Below are 15,871 nucleotides of genomic sequence, written 5' to 3' on the forward strand. Positions count from 1 at the left end.
TGACGAAATACATTTTTAGTTAAATGTGTGGCCTCGGTAGCGCAGTCGGTAGCGCGTGAGTCTCATAATCTCAAGGTCGTGAGTTCAATCCTCACCCGGGGCATTTCTTTTGTAAATTTTAAAGTTACTGTTGTAAATGTAATTCCCCTTTTCAACAAGAACATGGGACAAGCGGATCCAATTTATTTCACTCACACTTTTCAAATGCATAACCAGATATCTCATATCAGTGCAAATACGGCACACGTGTCTAAGCAGACTTGATGATGACTCGTTCAGAATTTAAGGAACCGTTGAGTTTTCTGTGGAATGATGTTGCATGTGGAGTAGCGTAGACGAGAAGTCTAAGACGCCTTTCTTAGGCACAAGTCTCTTCGAGGCCGTGGGTTTGAATGTAACCACTACCAAATGATTTCTGACTTACAAGGTTTGATATCAATCTTATCAATTTAAATAAAAGTCTTGGTTATATTGAGATGTTCTACATTTTTACTGGGTCAAATACAGTCACCTTTGGTACGATTACTGCTGTGTAATTTGTGTTGTATTTCACTTAGTTTTCAGCGTTTTTAATCTGCACACTTCAATTATACCGAAGGGTGAATCATTGTCCGAGGAACCGATGCTGTAAGTCAAGTACGCACTGAGTAGTATAAATTTGTGCATCTGACCGCAACTCTGATTTCTTGACCAAACGACCACAAAAAGTTGAAAAACTCACTTTCTCTCCCTGTTCCGCGCCTCATTTATTACGCTGACGACGTTTCACGGGCGCAAAAAGGCAGTGATGAACGAAAGATGAGCTCTCATCTCCTCATCCTTCTCATCTTTCTCATTCTCTTTTTATTCTCTCATCTTCCTCTCATCCTCCTCTCATTCTCCCATCTTTCTCTTATCCTCTCATTTTTTTATTTTCTTATTTTCTTATTTTTTGAAAGATGAGTGCATCTTATTGTAATTTTCCAAGTCTGGGACCAAATGTTTATATATCATGACCTACGTAAACCTCTTTTCTCATTCTCTCATTCTCTCATTCTCTTATTTTTTGAAGGATGAGTGCACTTTATCGTAATTTTCCAAGTTTGGGACCAAATGTTTATATATCGTGATCTTCGTAAACCTCTCTTCTCATCCTCTTATTCTCTCATCCTCTCATTCTCTCATTCTCTCATTCTCTCATTCTCTCTACCTTTAGAATATTGTCGTCAACATTAGAGATGAAGTTGGAGTGCTGGAATCAACGGGGCCAAATGTTTATATATAGTGATCTTCGTAAACCTCTCTCTCGGGGGAGGGAACGATGTGGCATATACACATGCGCGCGCTCTCATCTTCTCATTTTCTTATTCTCTCATTCTCTTATTCTCTTATTCTCTTATTTTTGAAAGATGAGTGTATTTTATCGTAATTTTCCAAGTCCGGGACCAAATGTTTATATATTGCGACCTACGTAAACCTCTCCTCTCATCTTCTCATCTTCTCATTTTTGAAAAATGAGTGCATCTTATCGTAATTTTCCAAGTCCGGAGCCAAATGTTTATATATATCGTGACCTTCGTAAACCTCTCCTCTCATCCTTTTATTTTTGAAAGATGAGTGTATTTTATCGTAATTTTCCAAGTCCGGGGCCAAATGTTTATATATTGCGACCTACGTAAACCTCTCTCTCGGGGAGGGAACGATGTGCCACACACATACGTGCGCGCGCGCGTATGCCTCTTATTATTTTTCGTATTGTAACGCAAGCAAACAAACAAAATAATAATTGTTGTTTTTAGGATGCCTGGCCCCTATAACCTCGCCGGGGGGGGGGGGGTGCATGGTGGCGACGAAATCATCACGAGTTTAGATTTATACTGCGAATATTATCAAAAATTTAATCAATATTGTTTATTCTCGATGCTAGAATCTTACATAAATTATTCTCTAAAAACGAAAATCGATAATCCTATGCCAAGCCCCCAAAACATTCAGGCAATTTCTAATGTTCGCGTGGATAGCCACGCTCGGTAGAATTTTTCCCGTTCTCGTGGAGAAATTGTGTTTCGTCGCCCAATGTAACATTTTCATCACGGACCAAACTATCCACAGCAACCCCTCCCCGAACCCATTCACCTTGCATCCTCTTTCGCCCGAAGAGATTCTATTTTTTTCAGCTTTCCCACGGTTCTGAATGAAGAATCCATCACATCCCCGATAACAATAGAATCAGAGGGGGATGTGGCGGAAGCAAACACAGCACCATCTTCCGCTTTTTGAGTTTTATACTGGGAATCGTTTGTTTCACACACCACACCCTGACGGGGCGTGGAATAGAGGCCGAGGGGAAATGATCGACAATACATACATGGGTGGAACTATCAACGTCCCGTTTATTGTTATTTGTCCCCCACAGGATATTGTGCGCATCACAAAATCTTTTGTTGAAAAAAATATAACACGAGTAAATCAGTCAACAAGGGTTTTTATTTGCTAGGACATTGACTATAGCGCTCATTGTGTTTTCACCAAAGAGAGTCGCGTGGAGTAGGAAGGAGAGAAGGAGAAAAAGGAGAGGAGTTCCTATATAACCTACCAGTTTTTTTGTACGTCATTATCATAGTGAACGTCAATCGTGGCAGTTCAGTATTTTTTAATTTGTTTGTCTGGTAGTATACATATATATCATCGTGGAAGTTTTAGTGAGCTACAAGTTTTATTTTGAAGTCTCTCTATCTCTCTTGAAAGGTGAACGTCAATCGTGGCAGTTCAGTATTCTTAATTGTTTATCTGGCAGTATACATATATATCATCGTGGAAGTTTTAGTGAGCTACAAGTTTTTATTTTGAAGTTTTTCTCTCTATCTCTGTTGAAAGGTAAGTTTTTATTTTTTCATGATATATTAATATTTTTTGTTTTGCGTCTGACACACACATATTCAGAGGAGTCATAAAAAATTGACACACACTTACATGTCGCATATTTTTAACCTCCTACAACAGTGCACACACACATACATACATACATACATACTGTTCGCGTTTAATATATATATGTGGAAGGAAAAAATGTCCAGCATTTTTTCAATTTTTTTTTCTTCTGTTTCAGTGCGCTTTCCACTACCACCACCACAACCCCCCCCCCAAAAAAAATTTCTCTGTATATATATATAAATAACAGAGAGAAAAAATGGAACCGCAACCAGGTCCCTCCGGTCTTTGCGGGAAAGTGCCATGTCGCAACTGTGGAAAGTTGATTTCTAAACCTAACATTGCTAGGCATTTGAAAAAATGTCGTCTACCGGATCATGATGTCCTAGTCCCGCCGGCAAAGAAACCTCGCATTGATGAGCATGAGGAGGGTGCTTTGAATAAAAGTGCACGTATCATAACGTATAAATCTGGAAGCGATGAAAAGTGTGACTCGAGCATCTTCCTCGACAATGTGAAATCTCTGGTAGTCGATAAATTACGTGATTGCCTCGTCAACGTTGCAATTAAAATTCATCTCGTCTTGACTCTGCTGTATGAGAAAGTTGTCTCGTCCGAGTCAAGCACTTTCAGCTTTTACGTAGGGTGTGAAAGCTTACACGATGACGATAACGAGAATCTTGACGAGATAGTGACACGGCTATTTGAGCACTTGACACAAAAACAAGAAGAGTTTGAAGGTAGAGGAAGTGGGTGGAGTCTTTGCGGTCACAACCACATGTTAGAACTTCGAGTCTGCAATTTCAAACCATTACGCAGCACTCAAAAAAAAACAAAAAAACAAAAAAAACAAAATGCAGTGTTGAACATACAAAGTAATGATCAGAAGAGTTTCCTATGGTCTGTCATCGCCGCATTACACCCAGCTAATAATGTTAACCCCGAACGTCTGTCCAATTACAGAGGATACGAGGGAAGATACGAGAATATGATGAGAGGAATTTCCTACCCTGTGCCCCTGAATAAGATCAATCAAATTTTAAAAAACTATAGAGAGGAAAAAGGAGAAGATATCGATATTTCTGTTTTTGGGGTTGACGATTCCGGCAATATTCGTTTCTTAAGACCTGCGAGAAGGCAGAATAATGTAATTCGACTCTTGCTTGTAGATGGCCGTTACAGTTTGATACGGAATTTCTCAGGATTAGTAGGAAGACAGATCAGCAAGAATCGCGATAAGATCGAAATTTGCGATCGGTGTTTGAGAATTTTTCGCGGGGGTAAGAAGATGAGAGAACAGCACAAGTGTTTTGGCTCTGTGAATGCAGAACCTGAAGATGTCATGCCGGAACCCGGAACCAAGATGAAATTTCAGAAACACCAGGCTCTTCTCCACCATCCCGTCGTCCTTTATGCCGACTTTGAAAGCTTCCAAGTTCCCATGACGTCTTGCGACCCTGATCCCTCTACCTCAAGCACGACCCAAATTTTTCACCACGAGCCTTGCAGTTTCTCCATCTACGGAGAAAAATTGAATGATGTCATCTTGTATTGCGGACCCGATGCGGCAAAACATTTTGTTGAGAAGATAGCGGAATGCGCGAGAGAACTTGCCCCCGGGCTGAAAGGCTCTTACGTTTCTCCACCTGCTCTCACAACAGAACAACAACAGAGACATGACGCGGCGACAAGATGCGAGGAGTGTAACCAGGCTTTCACCCCCAAAAATTACAAGGTCGTCCACCATAACCACCAGAATGGATTATTTCTAAGCACCATCTGTAATTCGTGCAATCTTAAAATTAAGGAGTTGCATTTTGTTGCCGTGTTTCTGCACTACACGGAGAAGTACGACACACATCTCTTCGTCAAAGAGCTCCACAACATAACTTCTCGAATCAGCATCATTCCGAGAACGAGTGAGAAGTATATTACAGTGAGAGTGTGGATCCCTCTCAAAGAAGGAGGAAGTGTGGAAGTGCGAATCCTGGACTCTTACAATTTCCTGTCCTCCAGCCTCGCAAGCCTTGCATCTCAACTTGGCGACGAAGATCTTGTGGCCACCAAGCAAAAATGTTTTTCGGGGAGAGATGAGAATTTGAATCTGTTGCGTCGCAAGGGTGTCTACCCCTACGAGTACGTCAACAATTTCGACAAATTTGACGAGACGGAACTTCCACCCCGGGAGGTATTTTATTCTTCTCTCACGGAGGACGTCTGTTCCGAAGAGGACTACGAACACGCTCGTAGTGTGTGGACGGCATTCAATTGCCAAACTTTTCGCGATTATCACGATTTTTATCTGAAATTGGACGTAACACTTCTGATGGATATTTTCGAATCGTTTCGTAAGAGATGCATCGCGATATACAAGTTGGATCCTGCGTATTTCTTCACCACGCCGGGGTTGACTTGGGAATCGATGATGAAATACACCAACGTGGAACTGGGCCTCATCGCAGAGAAGGAACAGTATGCTTTCATGGAGAGTGCGATACGGGGTGGCATCGTCCAATGTCCCCGACGCCATGCTCAGGCAAACAATCCTCATACGCCTGGTTACGATGCATCGAAGCCCAACACCTACATTGTCTACTGGGATGTCAACAACCTGTACGGCCACTCCATGTCCCAGTGTCTTCCCATCAGCGACTACGCGTGGATGACCGAAGAGGAACTCTCCTGCGAAGATTTTCTCAACTGGAGCGAAGATAATGAATGGGGCTGTTTCTTGGAAGTGGATCTCGATTATCCCGAAACACTTCACGAGAAACATCACGGATTGGCCCTGGCCCCCACCAAGGAGAAGCCACCTGGAGGATCGGAGCCAAAACTCATACTAAGCATGGAGAACAAGCGGAATTACGTTCTGCACTACCGACTCCTCCAATTTTACATAAGTCACGGCTTGCAGTTGAAGAAAGTTCATAGAGGATTGAAGTTCCGACAGAGCAAGTGGCTGGAACCGTACATAACCGAGAACACGTGCCGCAGAGCGCAATCGACATCGCCTGCAGACAAGGATCTGTACAAACTGTTCAATAACGCCATCTACGGCAAGACGATGGAGAACGTGCGTAATTACATCGACGCAATGTTGGTCACGGATGAAAAGAAATTTGAAAAGATCGTCGCGTCCCCCTACTTCAAAAACTTCACTATTTTCGACGAGAATCTAGTATTCGTCGAGAGGAACAAGAAGCAAGTGATGCTCAACAAGCCGATTGCCATAGGTGCCACTGTTCTTGAACTATCAAAATTGCACATGTACCAATCGTACTACGATCAGTTTCAACCTTTTTATGGAGATAACATCCAAATATGTTACATTGACACGGATAGCTTCATTTTTCTAATCCAAACACCAAGCCTCGAACATGATCTGACTAAGATGAAGCATCTGTTCGATTTTAGCAACTTACCATCAGGCCATCACTTGCATTCAACAGAAAACAAAATGACGATTGGAAAGTTCAAAGATGAAGTTGGCGGGGAGTACATCAGCGAATTTGCGGGGCTTCGTGCCAAAATGTACTGTGTAAAGATTGCAGAAGAAAAAGAGATCAAGAAAGCGAAGGGGGTGGGAAAAATAAGTACCAGCAAATTTAGCATGCAAGACTACAAAGAATGCCTTTTTCATGGTAAAAGGCAACTCAGCACCGATCATCGCATTGCAAGTAAAATGCATGATTTGTACACGACGCGCGTAACCAAAATAGCATTGGATGCAAGGGACAATAAGTTACGTGTTCTCGATTGTAAAATCCACACGCGAGAGTGGGGGCACTACAGTGGAAGCGATAAATGTGACGTGTGTTAACTGTAACCCCATAGCCATGAAGTCCGCTGTGTCTTTTCCTCTTCAAAGCAGGCGGAGGAAAAGAATGAAAGGGGGAGCCCTCGGGCGATTAAGAGTTGAATTTAATGAGGCTTGGTTTGGAGCGGGCTTAACAACATAATAACAGGTTGCAACTTTTCATCGCCCGAGGGCTCCCCCTTTCATTCTTTTCCTCCGTATATTTTGAAGAATAGCAAAGGCACGTGTTAAATACCTAACAAGGACAATGAATCTCTTTGGTTTTCGCAAACAAAGCAACATGGACACTGCATTACCAAATTCCAATAACCTCTTACCTTCCGTGTTATCTAAACTCAATGGTCTACTAATTGTACATCTTAATAGTATATGGACGGAAATAAATAACGATGTGGGCAAGATGTTTTATGTTTTTAATAACAATTTACATTTCTATGAAATTCCGATCGACGGGAAACTTCAAATCACCGTGAATCCGGAGAACACAGGCGAAATCAAAATTTCTACCGGCAAGAACATTTTTCGAATGAAGCACGACAAGGTACTTTCTAACATGTCGTACGATGTGTCTGCAGGAGATTATCTTTACGTGGAACTCCTAGGAGATTACGACAAACTTATTCCTCTCTTCGTAGAATTACGAATCGTCTATCCTATTATAAATAACCGTTAACCAAAAATGCCTAACGACATTTTCGGCAACACCAAGCGTGTAGACCATGCAGAAGAGATTCTCATGCTGGACGTTCGAGTTAAGAAGTTGAGGACCGATTTGATCGCTTTGCAGGAGACCTTAAACAAAAGTTTAGAGTCTGAGATCGCTACGCTCCAAACGCAATGTCTCGATCCCATTCTGAAAATCGATTCCGAACTGAAAACACTGATAAAAAATTATGTCGACGTACCTTCTTACGACAACATTCAAAATATACAGTTGAGCATGGATTCGCTTCAAAATGATTTGGCCAAATTACAGCAATTTCAATCGAAAAATGAAGATTTGGAAAAATTGAAACTCGAAATCGAAGAGCGAACTTCCACAATAGAAAAGAATTTCTCTGAACTTCAAACCGTCGTGAATGATATTGATATAGAACGCTTACAGGTCGTTGTTTCTAAATTACAAGAAGAATTCACCGGCACGTTGGAAGAAATCAAATCCAAGTTGCAGACTTTGGAAGATACAATGACGAACCTACCATCGTCGGACGAACTGCAGGTCATCGGTAAAAGCGTCGCGAACATAAAAATTCAACTGGAGGCCTATCAAGATTTCGAACACATTCAAACCACCATCGCTACACTTCAGGCGTCTCTGGAGTTGATCAACGAAGAAATTAAAAATATTCACGCTGAAGCAAGTGTGTTGACGAGTATTCAGGACACGTTAAGCACGGTTCAGCAGAAGATCCAATATTTGGAAAATTTGAACGTCGAATCCAATCTTACTCATTTTCATCACGTACTGGACAACATACAGGGTGACTTGGAATCGTTACGAACAAGCGTGCCTTCGAGCGAAGATTTGGAAAAATTGAAAACGGCGGTGACGGCACTATCTGATTCGAGTGACATCAAAAGTTCGTTGAGCGATCTCGAGAGTAAAGTGGCCAATCTCCCCACCTCCAAAGAATTACACGGTTTGAAAAGGAACATATCACGTATGCTGAAACGACTGGAAACGGAAACGGCGAACGTGGAACAGATTCGAGACGAACTTGCCTCGCTGGTGTCGACGCTGCCCACTTCGCAGAGCGTCGCCGACCTTCACACGCAGTTTACAGACATGCGAATCATCGTGAACGATCTTACCGAGAAGAGCTCGAAATTGAATCAAATTGAGAACCTTCAGAACATTGTCGTCAACATCAGAGATCAAGTTGGAGTGCTGGAATCAACGCAGGAATCAACGCTGACCTCTTTCGGTGCCAAGTTGCAAGAACTCAACGAAAGCTACAAGCAGTTGAACGTGGAAGTGAAAATCAAACCGTCATTTTCTACCGTAACGGATACCATAGTCGAACATTTGTTGCCCGTACAAAACACACTGGGTCAGCTTCACAGCAACCTCGTTAGCGTCGACACTAAATTCGCTAAACTGCATTCTTTGCAAGCCATCGAAATCAACAGCGTACCCAATCAACAGAGAATCTCCACGTTCGTCGAAGGTAACAAACTGTACATGCTACATCCTTATCATCCGTACTACAAGTTTCTCCTCGATGGCACGATTCAGATAAACGAATTTTCGTACTGGTCTCACGGCAGAAAAGCTAGCGTTCCCACCATGACTTTGATATCGAATCGTGGTGTCCAGAAAGCAGGAAACATTCCTCTGGCACGTTGGAACGAAACGCGCAACATATATGAAATACACGAAGACGAAGATCTCACCGTTTTCGACGTGAGTGCCGGCGATAAGCTGATCATTCAAAACACGAGCGAAGTGCCACCCTCTTTGAATCCCATCACGCTTGTGCTTCTCTTGAAACGTAATCTCTAAAGATGTCAAGGCAGGCCATCGTCCAAGAATTGCATAAACCTGCACGCCGTAACTACGAACGTTTGGCTGTGGTAACCAAGGGAATCGATGACCTCTGGGAAAGCGACCTCGTCGAAATGAGTAGCGGCAAGTTAAAAAACGTGCATAAATTGAACAAGGGCAACAAGTACCTCCTCACCGTCATAGACACATTTTCGAAATTCGCATGGGCTCTACCTTTGAAGGCAAAAACAGGAACGTGCGTCACGGAAGCATTCAAGACAATTTTTTGCGAAAGCGGCGGCAGACGACCTCGGTTTCTGCACACGGACAAAGGGAAGGAATTTTACAATGCCGTATTCCAAAAGTTTATTCGGAAACACAACGTTCAACATTACTCGACCTTCAGCGACGTCAAGGCCAGCATCGTGGAAAGATTCAATCGCACTCTGAAATCGCGCATGTGGTCACGCTTCACGCTTCAGGGAAGCTACAAGTGGGTCACTATTCTTCCCGAACTTGTTAACGACTATAATCACACACGGCACGCAACGATAGGCATGAAGCCAGCTGACGTTACCAGGTCTGACGAGCAACGTTTAATTTCTAGCGTTTACTGTCCAAAGTACACGCCCACGACAAAAAAGGCTAAATACAAAATTGGAGAACAGGTGAGGGTTAGTAAATTGAAGCGAACGTTCGACAGGGGTTTTACACGAAACTGGAGTACTGAACTTTTTACCGTGGTTCGAGTTCTACCCGGGAACCGTCACACGTATATAATAAAAGACAGTGGCGGTGAAATTTTATTGGGGCGCTTCTACGAGGAGGAACTCTCTAAAACTAAATACCCCGACACGTACCTTATCGAAAAAGTTTTGCGCAAGAGAGGCAACAAACTTTTGGTGAAATGGCTGGGACTTCCGGAAACAAGTTGGATCGATTCAAACGAAGTGATTCTATGAGTACGTGGAATGTTGTGAAACGTTTACCTAATTCGGAAAGTCAAACGAAGAAAAAGAACGGCGAATTGCTTCCCGACAGCATCCGCTGTCTGATCGTAGGTCCTTCGGGGTGTGGGAAAACGACACTGCTCGTGGACAATTTTCTCCTCGCACCGAATTGGCTAGATTGGAAGAACAGGCACCTGTACGTGTTCTCGAAAAGTTTGGAGCAATCCAAATACCAGCAACTGATGAAACTGTACGATGGTCTGGACATTGCAACGTTCGCCTCGGAAATAAAACCACTTGACGATTGTCGTGAAAATTCAGTCGTTGTGTTCGACGACGCCATCCTGGAAAATCAAAATGAAATTCGCAACTTTTTCACGCAAGGTCGTCACAAAGGAATGGATTGCTTCTACCTAGCTCAAACGTTTTCCAAAATTCCAAAACAGTTAGTACGCGACAATGCTAATTTCATATGTTTGTTTCGTCAAGATCACACCAACCTCAAGCACGCATACGATGACTACGTAGGCGGAGACATGAACTACAATCAATTTTCGGAAGGCTGCTGCTCTTCTTGCTGGAACGCTGACGATTTCGGATTCGTGACGATCGACATGACGAGGAAACCCAACGACGGAAAATACAGAAACAAAATCAACGACTTTCTAAACGTTGCAACGTTGTGAGAAACGACGTATATAAATAACGTCATGACGAAACGAAAAATTGAAGACGAAAATCTCAAGCTTCGCGATTACCTCGCGAAACGCTTCAAAGGTTGGAAATCCGAGAATCGCGGATTCTACGAAGAGAAGAAACGTCAGGATCAACCTGTGATCGATGCCATCAGCGGTCTAGGTAAAGAAATTAAAAGTGTCACGGAACAAAATAAAAATTTGATTAATGAACTCGTACCGCTCGCAGCTAAAAGTTACGCCGTACCCACGCCCATTTCGAGCATTCCTTCGACGCCATTCGAACTGAAGGATGCACCGGCACGACGTCGAGCTATTGGTAGCACCTCGTCGTCTTCGGATAAAATCGAGTTGGGGCCTTTGGCACGAGACTACCTGAGCACGGGGAAGTTCGACAAGGATGAAGTGTTCGGATTGTATCCTAGCATGGAAACCAGCGAAGGCGGCGGTGTGGTGTGGAAGATTGGGAAATCGAAGGTGACCTTCGAAGGCAACGACATTAAAGTCAATTTAGGCGACAAGGATAGTTGGACCAGGTATCCGGGTACGGTGGGACTGTGGGAACTCGTCGCGAAAAAGCAGCCGAAAGATTACACCGACGAAGATTACCAAAGTTACAAGGAAATTCTGATCATGACGGATGCCTTGTACCAAAACAACGACGCCTCGCAGAATAGGGTGAAATCGAGCAGCGGCGAGAAGTACAGGAATCTCATCAAACCGATTTGGAACCAGGTCAAAACAGGCAGCGGGGTCAAACGCTACAACACGTTACCCAAAGAATTCGTTTGGGTGGACGACGTTAGGAAACTCGTGGACCGATTGTTGGTGATAGCCGGCGAAGAGAATGCAGGCAACCGTAATTTCTACAACGAGAAGGTTGGTATCGTGGACATGATTAGCACGAAACTTTCCAACTTCATCGTTAACGACGACAAGGGCATAGGTTACCTGATCAAAATCATCAACACGCTGCCTCCGAAATTCTGGAACGTGGCCGAAGGAAAGGGACTCGTGAACGACATCATCAACAAGTTACCTTTCGAGATGCATTTACCTGGCTACCAGTACTGCGGACCGGGTACCAAACTCGAGAAAAGATTGGAGAGAGGAGACAAGGGTGTGAATCCGTTGGACGCCGCATGCAAAGATCACGACATCGCCTACAACACCACGCAGACGGATCTGAATGCACGTCACGAAGCAGACAGAAAGTTAGAGCATGCAGCTTTCGAAAGGTTCGTGAGCAGAGACGCATCGCTGGGTGAACGGGTCGCCGCACTAGGCACCACCATCGCCATGAACACGAAACAAAAATTGGGGTGGGGTATATAAATAACATACAGTAAAAAAAACAACATGGCTTGCATAACTGATTTGCCACCCGAGCTACTATCTAAAATATTCAAAAAGGTAGTTAACGGAGATGTTAATAAACTTGTAAGCATAGCAAGAACAATGCCGGAATTTCGCATCCCTTGTGAAATGGTTCTCAAGGACCTTCTTCGGGAGATCAGCGGCCTGAGGTGCGGTGATCTCAACATTCTGCTTTCGGCTGCAGGGGAAAAATTGAACGAGAGGTCGGACGAACTGTACGAGGCAATGCAGGGAAGAAGATGGTATACTGATGATTGGTACAAGTCTATGCAGGAGAAGGAAGATATCCTTACGCACATCCTCGCGTTTTCCGAAGCACGAACTTTCTTCCTCCGTTAAAAAAATAATACTATATACGTGTCAAAAAAACTTGATATATAAATAACACACATCGTGAAAAAAATAATCTTCGGTATATATAAATAACTCACATCGTGAAAAAAAAACAATTAAATTTCTCTAACATACACACACTGAAAATTTTCTCTTCTTCGATATGACAACTGAAAAAATGAGTGATCTCCAAGCATTAAAACAAATGCTAAATTTGTCAGTCGAGTATGTAAAAATTCGGGAATTGGAAGTCGACAAACCTTACACGATAACTTCCGGTTCAATCGTTTCTACCCAGTATGGTCCCAAGGTACGCCTGTTGCTCAACGCACAATACAGTCTATTTTTACCAGATCGATACGCTAACATGTTATCTGACGAGAAGCTATCTATTTTAATCGAGAACAAAACTCGAATCGTGTACAAGGGGACAAAGGAACTTCTTGGCAAGAAAACGAAGCACGTAATAGAATTTGTGTAGCGACTGTGAGGCCTTGAAAATATATAAATAACATACCGTAAAAAACTACGCAAGAAAAAATCTCAGAATATATATAAATAACATACCGTGAAAATAACACATAGAGCATCAACATGAAGCCCAAGGGTGTCGTGTACCAGATACCATACTCCAATCTTAAAAATCTAGGTGCCCTCGATGGGTTACTCACCAAGAAACAACGCGAGAAGAAACGTTCTTGCTTGTCGAAAGGACACGGAATGAAATTACTGCTCAGCACACCTCAATTGAGACGGTTGCAGCGTTCGCGGAAACAGCAAAAGATCGGAGGTTTCATATTCAGCATCCCGGCCATCCTAGCAGCATTGGGGGCCGTTGGAAGTTTGGCTGGCGGAAGTGCCGCCATCGCGAAAACCGTCATCGACTCGAAGAAGAACAAAGCGGAATTGGAAGAACAGAAACGTCACAACCTGGCCATGGAGAAGAAAGGAGGAAAGGGCGTGATGAAGAAGTTTAAAAAAAAGAAACAGAAGCACTCACCAACCGAGACATTGAATCTCTGATCGAACCGTTACAAATCAAACACTTCAGAGGAGTTTTTATGTCCGACTCGTTACCTTCAAGCGTTAAAAGAAGAGAATGCGGAGTAGTCAACTTGGACGGTCAAGAAAATCCAGGCACGCATTGGATATGTTACCACAAAAATGATGATAAAGCATTCGTTTTCGATTCTTTCGGAGGTGTTCCACCTACAAATTTAATTCATTATCTGAAAACGAGCGAAACCTCTATATACTACAACGACGAACGCATTCAAGATTTCGGAGACGTGAACTGCGGTCATCTCTGCCTCTCCGTGCTTGCGTTTCTCTCTAAAATAAATAACCCTACGGTCGAAGATTTCCAGAAAGTACTGTGGAACCTGAAACAGCATCACTAGGATGGGCGTGTTCCATCTCACGAGCGAATCTTCAATCTTGAAACTCACGCTGCACGACGATATTGTCTATCCTAAATCCGTGGCTCTGCGTGCATTCTACAGCATGTACCTCATACCTAACGTCACCCACCACAACAACAAAATTAGCGTCGGAAGCGAACACATCGTCGTCACGCCAGGACAATACAATCTTTCCACTTTGCAAGCTCAATTACCCAAAGGCACATATCTTTCTCAAAATTCGGTCACGCACAGAGTGGAAATCCTGTCGGCGACGGAGAACGTGGACCTGGGCACCATAGGAGAACTTTTAGGTTTCGAGAACGACACCAAACTCGAAGCTGGCATCAAGCATGTAGCAACCAACATTCCTAAATTCTTGGCCATAGAGACTTTGAACGTACACTGTAACGTGGCGGAAGGAATGATCACGAAATCCTCGGACGGATTATTAGGAAGTCACAAGCAGACGGGAATCATAGCCACTTTCAAACCAAGTTCCGAGTTCATGGAACCGATCATCTACACGCCCTCTTCGCCGATCTATTTTCCAGTATGTCGCAACCGCATAGACGACATAGAGTTGGTGGTGACGAACGAGAAAGGAGACGTGGTGGATTTCGCAGGTGCCACTACGACGGCCATCGTGGAAATCAACGTATAATAAATAACCATACATGTAAAATGGAGGAAATCGAAAGTTACGAATTGCAATCTTTCCCTCCCAACCGTCGCACGTTCGCCAATCTGAACGAAGCGAACAGGGAGATCGAATACGACGTGGACGTAGGCGATGGGTTCATTCATCCTCACAGAGCGGACCTCTACCTTCAATTCGACGTGGTGAAGAAAGAAAGCGGAGACGCGTTTCCCGCAGCAGCAAACTTGATACTCGTGGACAACTTCGTGCCTCACCTGTTCTCGCAGGTGGAGGTGAGGAAACATAACACCGTCATCGACAGAATAGACTATCCAGGCATCACGTCGACGGCAGTGGGAACCTTGAAATTATCCAAAACGGACGCAGCATACTATCAAGCGGGAGGATTCGAAGCCGGGACCAAAATATCGACGAGAAGTCACACGGTGCTCTTTCCCATGCGTCTGCTGCCGGGTTTCTTCTCAGACTACAAGGAGATCATGTGGAAGGGAGGACTGAGGGTCACGTTTCGAAGAGCGGCCAACGACAACGACGCACTGATGCGATACACCAACTTGAATGCCGACGGCACGCCGATAGCCAACACTCTACCCGAAGCAGCGAAATGCGTCATCCGAAGCATGGAATTGAGAATGCCGGTGGTGGAATACGAAACGAACTACGCCCTCAAGTACAAAGCGGAGATCTTGAAAAGTCCGCAGGTGCCGATTCACTTTCACGGTTACCAGTGCGTGCAAAAGATGGCATCCGGAAGTCACATGGAATTCGACGTGACGACGCAGTTCAACAACATACAGTTTGACATGCCAGATTTCGTCGTAGTGCTTTTTCAGACCGGGAGGGACAAGAATCAGGAAAAAGATTCCAGCAAATTCGACGACTGCAAGATCAAGAACGTTTATCTGAAGAATGGCAGGAACGAAGTGTTCCCGCGCGAGAATTACAACCTCGACATGACCAAAAACAATTACCTCAAACTTTACGAAGCGTATTCGGCTTACAAACGCGTGACCGAGGGAAGTGTGGACATGTACTACACCCCCAGCGAGTTCAAAGCACGGAGACCCATGACCGTCATCAACACATCTAAGAGAAAAAAGGTTGTGGTCAACGATCGAACCAACATCAAGGTCGTCTGCGAGTTCCACGATGCCTTGCCCGAGGATACCCTATGCAGTGTCATCCTGATTGCAGAGAAGTCCTTCGCCTACGACGTGAAGAACGAGAGGGTCACAGAGCAGTT

At 43.8% G+C, this 15,871-nt stretch overlaps 1 non-coding gene across 1 annotated transcript; it reads left to right on the plus strand.

The window, feature by feature from the left end:
* Positions 1–30: 30 nt before the first annotated feature.
* On the plus strand, positions 31–103 carry TRNAM-CAU (transfer RNA methionine (anticodon CAU)). The gene has a single exon. It is a non-coding gene; the product is annotated as a tRNA-Met (tRNA).
* The last annotated feature ends 15,768 nt before the right edge of the window (positions 104–15,871 follow it).

The sequence above is a fragment of the Lepisma saccharinum genome, chromosome 3 (genome assembly GCF_977018435.1).
Source record: "Lepisma saccharinum chromosome 3, izLepSacc3.1, whole genome shotgun sequence".
NCBI lineage: Eukaryota > Metazoa > Arthropoda > Insecta > Zygentoma > Lepismatidae > Lepisma > Lepisma saccharinum.